We start from the raw sequence: 12,107 nt of genomic DNA, 5'->3' as shown, positions 1-12,107 counted from the left end.
TGGGATGCAACAGTGGTTCAATATTCACAAATCAGTCAATGTGATACACCACATTAATAAAACAAGAATAAAAGTCATATGATCATCTCAATAGATGCAGAAAAAGCATTTGACAAAGTACAACATCCATTCATGATAAAAATTCTCAATGAAATAGGTTCGGAGGGAAGATACCGCAACATAATAAAGGCCGTACGTGAAAAACCCACAGCTAACATCAGACTCAATGGTGGAAAACAGAGCTTTTCCTCTAAGATCAGGAATAAGACAAGCATGCCTGCTCTTGGAACTTTTATTCAACAGAGTACTGGAAGTCCTAGCCGCAGCAATCAGATAATAAAATGAATTAAAAGGCATTCAAATTGGTAAGGAAGAAGTAAAACTGGATGTGCAGATGACATGATACTGTATATAGAAAACCCTAGAAACTCCACCAAAAAACTTATAAAATGAATTCAGTAAAGTTGCAGGATACAAAATTAATATACAGAAATCTGTTGTGTTTATATTCACTAATAATGAACTATCAGAAAGAGAAATTAAGAAAACAATCCAACTTATAATTATACCAAAAAATAAAATACCTAGGAATAAACTTAACCAAGGAAATGAAACATGTGTATTCTCAAAACTATAAGACGCTGATGAAAGAAATTGAAGATGACATAAACAAATGGAAATATATTCCATGCTTGTGGGATTAGAAGAATTAATATTATTAAAATATCCACATTACCCAAAGCAATCTACAGATTCAATGCTATCTCTTCACAGACCTAGAACCAATAAGACAAAAATTTGTATGGAGCCACAAAAGACTGGGCAATCAAAGCAATCTTGAGAAAGAAGACTAGAGATGGAGGTATCACAATCCCAGATTTTGAGATACATTACAAAGGTGTAGTAATCAAAACAGGATGGTACTGGCACAGAAACAGACACATAAATCAATGGAACAAAACAGAGAACCCAGAAGTAAGCCTATGCTTATTGCAGCATTATTTACAATAGCCAAAATATGGAAGCAACCCAAGTATCCATCAATAGATGAATGGATAAAGATATGGTATATATATATATATATACACACCCAAAAGAATATTACTCAGCCATAAAAAAAAGATGAGATCTTGCCATGTGCAGCAACACGGGTAGACCCAGAGGGCATTATGCTCAGTGAAATAAGTCAGAGAAAGACAAATACCATGTAATTTCACTTACAGGCGGAATCTAAAAACAAAAACAAAAACAATCAAACAAAATAGACTCTTAAATGCAGAGATCAAACTGGTAGTTGCCAGAGGGGAAGTGTAGTGGGGGATGGGTGAAACAGATAAAGGGGATTAAGAGGTACAAACTTCTAAAGTATTAAATAAGTGCACAGAAAAGTACAGCACAGATAATATAGCCAAAAATATAACAACATTTAGTGACAGATGGTGACTACACTTGTGGCGAGCACTGAGTAATGTACAGAATTGTTAAATCATTACGTTGTACGTCTTAAACGAATATAACACTGTATAATTAAACTTCAGTTAAAAACGCAGAAAAATGTAATAAATAAGTCAAATTATACAAGTAGAAAATAGGATGGTGGTTATCAGGGGATGGAGGGAGATGTGGGAAGTTCATGTTCAATGGGGATGAAGCTATAGTTCTACAAGGTAAGTCCCGGACATCGGCTGTACAACATTATGCCAATAGTTAGCAATAAGGTATTTTGCACTTATACAAGGACAGATCTCATGTTAAGTGTTCTTACTACAAAAACAACAAAACAATTCCAGGAAACTTTGGGCAGTGATGGATATGTTCATTACCTTGAGTGTGGTGATGGTAATATATATGTGTACACATATATCCAAACTCACAAATTTGTCTCTATTTAAATATAAATATAATTATTTATATGCCCGTTATCACATCAATAAGCAGGGAAAATTTTTTTGTTCCAAAGCATTAAAATGATTAATGCTTATATCTATCTGACTTCCCAGTTGCAATATTAGCACCATCTCCTTATAATACTTAACACATTACTAAACTCCTCCCTGTGCTGTACTTTTAAATGCATGTGTTTTATTTCCTTACACATTTATGACATCCTTAAAGGCAGGTAGAGTATTTTGCTGCATTTCAAGGACCCCACCACCACCCCCAGTTTTGATGGTTTACTAGGAGGACTCACATGTTCAGCATATTGTACTCAAGGCTATAATTTATTACCCCAAAAGGACTCCAAACCAAATCAACAAAGGGAAAAGGTGCTTGGGGTGGTGAAGTCTAGGGGAAACCAGGTACAAGCTTCCAAGAGCCTCCTCTCAATAGAGTAACATGGGATGAGTTTAATTCCCCTAGCAACAAGATGTGACATGTGTGAAATGTTGCCAACTAAGAAAGCTCATTAGACTTAGTGCCTGGGGCTTTTATTGGGGGCCGATCATGCCATCTGCCTGGCATATGCCCAAATTCCAGACTTCCTAAGGCAGGCAGGTGTTCAGCATAAACCACATCATTCGTGCAAATAGTTTGGGCACAGTGGGCCACTCTTACCAATTCTGGGAATGGTGGGAAAACTCCCCAAATCCAAGCCAAGGGCCAACCTTGTAAATGGGACTTTGAAAAGATAGCAGTCAGACCTGCTATACTTTTTTCTTTCCACTTGGTCACTGTTAAGTCCCACTAGTGTTCAAATATCTGCTGAATTCCATTCCCAGTATTGATAAAATGAGACAACAGGAATCAAAGAAATAAAAATTTCATACACATGAAGAACTATGTTTATATCTTAAAACTGTCTGCATGTGTTTTTAAAAACTGTCTTGCCACGTAATAGGAGTTTGTTCCGATATTACCTGAACTTGGATAAACCAATTTCCTGTAAACATCTAGCTAATTATAATATAGAAGTCAACAATATGTATTGGTTAAATCACCACCACAGAGATAATGGCCCAGATATAATATCTATTTTTTTTAAAGATTTTATTTCTTTATTTGAGAGACTGAGAGAGAGAGAGAGAACACACACAAGCAGGGGGAGGGGCAGAGGGAGAGGGAGAAGAAGACTACCCACTGAGCAGGGAGCCCAACATGGGGCTCAATTCCAGGACCCTGGATGCTTCACCAACTTAGTACCAGAATGACTTTTGCTGTGGTATGACATGGCCACCTCCAAATTATGCTCTAAACAAGAGGCCGGTCTTTGAGAATAGAATAAATTGATACACATACCTTGACAGATCAACACAGTCTACTTTATCAGAAAAAGCTGATTGCAAACTATAAAATCTACCTAGAGCACTGCCTTAATAGATTATGTTCTGTATTTTTAAAAAGATTTTATTTATTTACTATAGACAGAGAGCAAGCAAGCACAAGCAGGGGGAGGGGTATGGGGGAAGGGATAAGCAGACTCCACGCTGAGCATGGAGCCCGACCCAGGGCTTGATCCCACAACCCTGAGATCATGACCTGAGCCAAAGCCAGGAGTGGGTTGCTTAATGGGCTGCACCACTGAGGTGCCCCACATTATATTCTGTATTTTGACGAACTCATACAGGCTTTAAGAAAAGCATACTGGTTCCTTTGATTTTACTTTTTCCAAGTGTCCGGGAATATAATCTGAAAAATTTGCTCATTTTTACAGCTCCTGAGTATCATGGGTATAATGAGGCAAAAGGCTCAATCAGTAGGGTAGACCAAGATTACGGGAAACCCTGAAATCTAGCCGGGGAATTTTAAACTGATTCTATGAGGGTTTGTAAAGTAGGTGATGTAGATGGACTCTAAGGATCCCTGAAGCATCTGAAATTGTATGTAAAGCTCTGGGTAGGAACATTTTTTTGGGAGAGGGTCCCAGGTGACTATCACTCTAAAATGTTTGTGAAGTCTCAGGCCAAGTATGTAAGGAAATTTAGGTCAAAGGGAAGCTACACATATATCAGTATTTTCCAAACCAGTGTGAAAGGATCACTTGGGACACTTATTAAATTATATATTTCCAGCCTACCTCAGATGAACTAAATCAGAATCTCCAGGCAAATGGCCTAAAAATCTGTATTTTACCAAGTATCTAATTTGAGTGATAGACTTCAGCGTCTTTAAAATCCATGCCAGGTTGTACATTTTACAACTCCATGGTTTTTATGGGCCTACCCCTATTAGTAAAGGCCTGCACTACTGTGTTTCCTGAGGGGTGACAGGAAAATGGTATCTCAGTGGGTCAACAAATCATTGCTCCTATTTGTCTCATGAGATGATGCTGTCAGAGACAAAGCTGTTAAGTTCCTTGCATGTAATTCTCTTCTCCAGAAAATTCAAACAACGAATCAGAAACTCACTGGATTGTAACCTTCCTTCCCAAATAACCTATCTGAATCCTAGATAATCTTCAGTTAAATGTCTAGTTTTATATTTTTCAGGATTCAATCCCAGCAGCACCACCTACTGATGATTTAAATTCAGTACTTCCTGTAAATTCTTAGCAATGTGAATATTAAACAACTGGAAAACTTAACTAGCATGCACTTGGCTTTTCATAAAATATGCATGATAACTGAGAGAGGAAAGATTGAGTAATTTTTGCAAACGGGGAATCAAGTTGCATTAAATGACAATGCATGCTTCGATCCTGCTATCTAATGAATGTGTGCCCCCTTAAAATTAATCTTGAAATCCTAAGCCATAACTTGATGGTATTAGGCAGTGGGGCCTTTGAGAGGTGATCAGGTCATATGAGCAGAGTCCTCGTGAATAGGATTAGTACCCTTACAAAAGAGACCCGAGAGAAGTGCATACCCTCTTCCTCTTGCCATGTGAGCTTGCAGGAAGAGGACAGCCTTCTATGAATCAGGAAGTGAGTCCTTACCAGACACTGAATCTTGCCAGAACCTTGTTCTTGGACTTCCCAGTCTCCAAAACTGTGAGGAATAAACTTCTGCTGTTTATAAGCCACCCGGTCTATGGTATTGTTATAGCAGGCTGAAAGCACAGAGACAAATCCAGGTATGTTTCTAGCATGCTGGCTATTTTCCATTTGTCCCCTACCCTCCCTATCATTCAATATTCCAGCTGGGTTCAGCCACCAAGAGGATTATTGGCAGGAGATCAGAGGGTGGCAGGAGACACGGGGATATCTATCTCCCTTGTCCCTCTTTCCTGCCTGCTGTGCCAGTCACATCTGGCCCTCCTCCGTAAGTCCCACCTCTGCTCTCACTGAGCTCTATGCAGTTACTGTATAATAGTTGCCCCCTTTGACCTAGGAGTCACGACAGCAGAGAGTGCCTTGCCTCAACACCCCTTGTTTCTTCCCTTTGTCGTAAGTAGTTCTTTCATGCAAGTCTGTTCAGATGGACCTCCTGAGTGTAATTCTGCTTCCTGAAGGATAAGGAGAGTCACCTTGTATCCTATAAAATAGATCATTCACTCAACACTTAGGTGAATACAGCGAAAAAATACTGTCTTCGGTGCAACACAGATACAGACACAGAGATGAAAAAGATTCCACTGTTATCCTCAAGAAGCTCATACTGACATACGTAAATGAGACGTGGGTTGACTAAAAACTTTCAAAGAAAATGATACAGTGTAACTATTTCAATTTCCATACGTAATTTTATTAATCTTATTTTAGGTATCAAACAGGTAAGCCTTTTGGCCAATTATGTCTGCATAGTTCCCTAAAAGTCTCACCGAATTTATTCTTACCAGATTAGAACCCTAAGGTTTATTTCAACAACTTTAAATAAGATTTATTTAGAAATTTAGAAATTTAGAAACCTGGAATCCAATTACTTAACCTAAACATGTACGTACACTTTTACATTCTAAAGAGGTATTCTTACATATGAATGCTTACCTTGGAGTCCTCCTGTGGGACACATTCACACATACACACATACACAGCACAAAATTCTCACTTTGTGTGAAGATTCTGGAGAGCAGGGACCTGCCTTATTCTCTCCTGTGGCTTCCAGAGTTCTCACAGGGCAGAGAGTGAATCATTTTTTCAGTGAAAAGCTGGGAGCAGCACAGCATGGTGGAAAAGAGTACAAATTTTACCTAGGTTTGAACCCCAGCTATGGCATCTTCTAGCGGGATGACCTTGAGCAAATTACTAAACTCCCTGCCTCAGTTTCCTCACCTACATCATCTTTGTTTAAATGATTTTTGAAAAGCACTTAAGAGTGGTACCTGTCCTGGGGCGCCTGGGTGGCTCAGTCGTTGATCCCAGGGTCCTGGGATCGAGCCCCACATCAAGCTCCCTGCTCAGCAGGAAGCCTGCTTCTCCCTCTCCCACTCCCCCCTGCTTGTATTGCCTCTCTCACCGTCTCTCTGTCAAGTAAATAAATAAAATCTTAAAAAAAAAAAAAAAAAGGGTGGTACCTGTCCCATAGTAAGAACAATGTAAGTGCTCGTCCAATAAACAAAATTAAAGGGATGCTGTTTTCTACATTGCCTAGAAGTACTGTAGTTGGAAACGACCTTAAGAGATAATGATTCTCTCATTTGTCGGTGATATAACTGAAGCCGGGAAAAGTTAATACAATTAGCTAGTGTAGAAGATGTGACTGTCTCAGATAACTTCACTCCTAGGAAGACTCACTCATTGATACGACATGCGTAAGACATAAATGGAGCAATTTTATCCAACAAAACAAATAAAAATCTTTTTTTTCCAGGGAGGAGAAAGACATATGGGCACCCAATCCATTCTGGAAAAGGTTTAGTCATGAGTAGATTAACGTTTGTTCTGCCAAAAAATAAAATCTTGAGTATTATTAACCAACACAAGTTTCAAGACCTCTGAAGGCTCTGAGATTTTACCTTACTTGCAAGCTAACAAGCTAGTCTGCACCATTCCATGAATGCTGAAAAATGAAGACACAAGACCCGTGGGTCTAAGACAAAGGACTGTATCATTTACAGCACTAGCAGGAGCCAGAATATCAGCATTTTTGTTCCAAAGGAAGACACTAAGTCTATCTTCTATCTGCCCACCCACCCCCCTTTTCCAGGCTATGTGTTTTGTTACTGAACAAGAAATTACTACAGTTAGTGGCTTAAGACAATATACATTTATTATCTCACAGTTTCTGTGGGTCAGGATCCTGGGCCTGGCTTATCTGGGTCCTCATCAAGGCTGCACAAAAGATGTTGGCCAGAGGTGGGTTCTCATCTGGAGACTTGACAGGAAGGCTCTGCTTCCAAGCTCAGTCTGCTAGCAAGATGGGAGTCTCATATAACATAATCACAGGAGCAACATCCCCTCACCTTTCCATAGTCTGCTGGTTATTAGAAAGTTACAGGTCCTACCCACACTTAAAAGAGATTAAACAAGGCATGATCATCAGGAAGGGATCATGGGGGAATCCACTCTAGAGTCTACTAGCCTCATCACATCAGACATATTCTTGAGAATTACATGATCAGGTCCTAGAAGCCTTAGATCAGCACTGTCCAATAGGAGTAGAATGTGAGACACGTTATTTAATGTTAAGCTTTCTAGTAGCTACATTAAAAAAGTTTAAAGTACACAAACACTACAATACCATATTGTGACCCAATGGTTACAGTGAAATACAGTCCTACTGAAATGATAAAGTTATGTTTAAGGGGGAAAATATTTTTATGTTGCTTCAGGTTTAAATTTAATTAAAACTAAGATTTAAAATTTAGTGGGGCACCTGGGTGGCTCAGCCAGTTAAGCGTCTGCCTTCAGCTCAGGTCATGATCCCAGGGTCCTGGGATCAAGCCCCGTGGCAGGCTCCCTGCTCAGCAGGGGAGTCTGCTTCTCCCTCTCCCTCCCCCGCTCATGTTCTCTCTCAGTCTCTCAAATAAATGAATAAAATCTTAAAAATAAAAAAAGATTTAAAATTTAGTTTAATTGCACTAGCCCATTACAAGTGCTCAAGAGTCCAATTGGACGGTGCAGCGTTAGATTCACTCACTCTTTAAAGCAGGAATCAAAGCCTCAGGTATCTCCAGGGGTCAGGCAAAAACAAATGAAGTGGTAACAAAATGCTCTTTGACCAAACTTTAGTCAGGCTCCTTTAAGCCCTCTTCTCGACTAGACCTTGACATGGTCCCTGTCCTTGCCAGGCCTGAAAAACCTCACTTTAGCAAGAATTCTGCTAAGTCAGTTTAGAGAGAATCCCCCTCTCCCTCGAGAGGATTGCCTTGGCCTGCCCTCAGCAAGGACCCCCCCATCCTTGATGGCTCTTCTTAGAGACTGTCCATCTATGGATCGCCCACACCCGTTCTACTCTGCTTCTTAGCTGTAACTCCCTAGTTATTTTATTCTGGATTGAGTCCAGTTTTATACTGAGGTCATTTCCTCTACTGCAAGTTTCTGATTAAAATCTGTATCATATTAACTAGTATCTGGCTCTAGTTCTCTTTGACAACGGAAAGGGTGAGGTTTTAAAAAATGGAGGGCTCAGTGGCAAACCAGAGATGCAAAACCAGCTGTGGGAATAATATAGGCCTCGTGTTGTCAAATCATGATTTTTTTTTTTTTTCAAGGAGCAAAAAATTCTGTATTTTTCATGGGAAATCACCTAGTCTTAACATTTATTTTTAAAAAAAACTCTAACCCTATGCAGGCCAAAGAAAACATGTTAGCTGGATTTGGTTGAGCCATTAGTTTTTAATCTCTGCTTTAAGGTGCCTATCCTTCTACTGTGGTTCATTCTGTATTAATTTTTGTTTGAATCACAAGGGGTAGTCTTAATTTCCTTTACTTCCAAAGTTTTGGGGAGCTACATCACTATAGTTCCTAAGAACTGACCACATCCAAGGAAAAAACGCTTCTCCTGGGCTCCAAGAATCTCTCCTCCCAGCCTTTCCTTTGCAACCCGACCCCATGCCTACCTTTTGTCTCACTCAAAGACAGTCCAGGAAGGAAACAGGGAAGATTGCCTCTTCTTCTTTACTCTCTTCCTGTAACTCTTAAATGTCAAGGAAAAAAAGGGGCATGGTTTTCTGATTAATTTTACTTCATTCTTTGGTACATGTGCCATTTTCCCCAAGTATGAATGAAAAGCAAGAAAGGGCAAAACGGGAACTAGTTTACCTTGGTGCTTCCTACAGCTGAATTAAGATATAACATGCCCTCAAATTGTTGAAATCATCAAGGAAATGAAAACTCCCCTGCTTGTGTTCCCTCTCTCACTGTGTCTCTGTCAAATAAATAAATCTTAAAAAAAAAAAATCAATGAAAATAATGACATAACGGTTATGCCCACTCAGGTCAGAAAATGATGGTTATCTGCAATTTTCTTTTCTTTCCCTTTGAGGTGGGGAGAGGGCAGGATTTTTTTTTTTTTTTAAGATTTTATTTATTTATTTAAGAGAGAGAGAGAGTACGAGTAGGGAGGGAGGGCAGAGGGAGAGGGAGAAGCAGACTCCCCGCTGAGCCAGAAGCTGGATGCGGGGGCTTGATCCCAGGACCCTGAGATCATGACCCAAGATGAAGGCAGCCACTTAACCGACTGAGCCACCCAGGTGCCCCAAGAGCAACAATTTCTCACAGACTGTATTTAAGCAAAATATATAATTCTTTGAATCTAAATGTGTTCACATGTTCAATTGGGATACTTTCTAATCTGCTAAGGAGGAAGAAAGCGTTCTGTCCTACATGTCCATAATTCTTATCAATCACTTAAAAGTTTAAAAGGAATTTTTCTAACGTTAGAAATAAATGATGACTAGCCACTCATTCTCTAAATCACTCTCGGAGTCAGTTTTGATATAATGATTATTTGGAAACCACAAATTTGTTGCAGGAGATTGATACACTAGAAAACAGCAGGAGCAAAATGCAAATTTCAGTTGGCTTGTACAGGAGAAACATGAGGCTAAAGGTAGAAAACGGCGCCTGGCTGACCTGAGCCACGTAGGAATACTCAAAATCCACACACTCCCCCCTCCTACCAGCAGCAGTGCCCTCCACTCACCGCTGGGGCTGTCACACTCCCCCCACACCTGGTGTCACAACTTGCCCTCAGATTCCTGCAGCCCCGCCTTCCACCTTCCCCAAACCCGCAAACTACAACCCTTCCGACACTCACTTCCACAGGCACACTTCAGGTCTTTTTCAGAGTAAAGTGCCATCCTTGTGGTAATATTTATTAAACATTTAATAAAGGTGTTAAAACTGTGCTACTGTTTTTATTAGATTCCTATTTTTATTCTTAAGTGTTGTCATTGCTGAAATTTTGGAGTGCTGTGGCTCTAACCCTGTTTCTCCCATAAAGTCTTAGTAAGGCTTTTTTATTGCACAAGAGTGCATAAGATGATTTCAGAACACATATTAGCATTACAGCCGAATCCACTGTGTACTATGATGACCTCTAGTTCAAATGAGTTATAACAAAGTCCAATATACAAGAGTCAATGGCTGGAAACAACTGCCCACATTCAGGTGTCTCTTCAGGTGATTTTAAGCATTCTGTACAGAATTTATATTTCTCGTATACATTTATATACAACAGCTCCTGGAATAAGTATCTAGAAAACAATGAGTTATAAACAGCATTTGATTAATAAGCCATGAATTAATAGAGAAAAAGAATATTTAGAAATACCACTTTCGAAAGATATTAAACATAGTATCTAGATCATGCTACTCAATTTTAATTTAGTGATGCTTATCTCTTGGTCAAATATGGAGAAGAGCACTTCAAAGTTTTTAATCTCAAAATGTGTACTTTTGACAAAACTGCTAAAACATATTACCTAAACTCAGCTCCTTTAGCATTTCCCTCTTTGGCTTAATTTTTGAAAACAATTTCCCTGACCATTTTGAATTATTATAAAAACAAACGAGTATAAACCGGACACTTAACTCAATTTTAACCTTTCCCTACTGAAGGCATCGACAGACCATGTTACAGTTAAGTATTCTTCAGCAAATAAAAACTGGGGGGTATTTTCTGCCTTTCAAATATATCAGTCAGAAGAGTTAAATACATACAAATGCTGGATGAAAGTTAAAATAAAAACAGAATTTTGTCCTACCATGCTAAAAACCTTGGGGAAATTATCATCTTTCAAATGCATGAAAGGCATGCAGGGAAGAAAGTTTAATGGAGTAAGCAAAAGCACAGTAACTGAACTTGCAGCGTGATGTAATTCCATTCCACCTACTGGGAGTCTTCCTATTTCAAATCCACATTTAATTTCACCTAAAGAAAATCCATTTGCCTACCTGCCCCCCCCATGTAAATTAATATTTTGCAACCACATGAATAAAATTAAATTATCCTGATATTTTGATACTACAACATTTCATTAAGACCAATCAAAATCTAAGGAATCTTTTTTTAAAGATTTTATTCATTTATTTGACAGAGAGAGAGAGCCCAAGCAGGGAGAGTGGCAGGCAGAGGAAGAGGGAGAAGCAGACTCCCTGCTGAGCAGGGAGCCCAATGTGGGACTCCATCCCAGGACCCCGGGATCACGACCTGAGCCGAAGGCAGATGCTTAACCGACTGAGCCACCCAGGCGCCCTCCAAGTAATCTTTTAAAAAGAAGAAAAACATATTAACTGTACAAAGACAAAATTAAAATTAGTCTTTACTATGATGTAAGATAAAGAACTTTTTCTAGTAAAACCCAAAAAGTATTCATTTCTGGGACAATGACTGAAAAAAATTAGCATAAGGCAGCAAAGACTCTAAACAAGGCAGTGACTATTCCCTTTGACACAAGCAGTGATAAACAACTGGAAACAGTTTATATCTCCCCCTCTACAGAAAAGAGCTATAAAAAGCTTATCTACTTCTTTTCTACTTTATTAAATATTTGATATGTCTTCTTTATCAGATTCCTTTAACATAAATCTAGTAAAGAAACTTTTTTAATGTTAGCAAGATATCTTCTAAAGTACAAGAAAACTAAAATTTATTCTTAGAATTGTTTTATATAACTATATATATAAAATAAAAGATCCATATAACTGACTCACACACAAGAAAAAGGTTGATTAGGAAAAAAAAAAACCACCTTTCTTTAACAGCTAGCTAATGTTTTTTTTCGAGTAATAACGTGTAACCAAACAATGTATAATGGCATTTTTCCCGACCAAATATGTGTGATGT

Source organism: Halichoerus grypus, chromosome 6 (genome assembly GCF_964656455.1).
Source record: "Halichoerus grypus chromosome 6, mHalGry1.hap1.1, whole genome shotgun sequence".
Lineage (NCBI taxonomy): Eukaryota > Metazoa > Chordata > Mammalia > Carnivora > Phocidae > Halichoerus > Halichoerus grypus.
Note: the sequence above shows the minus strand (reverse complement) of the source record.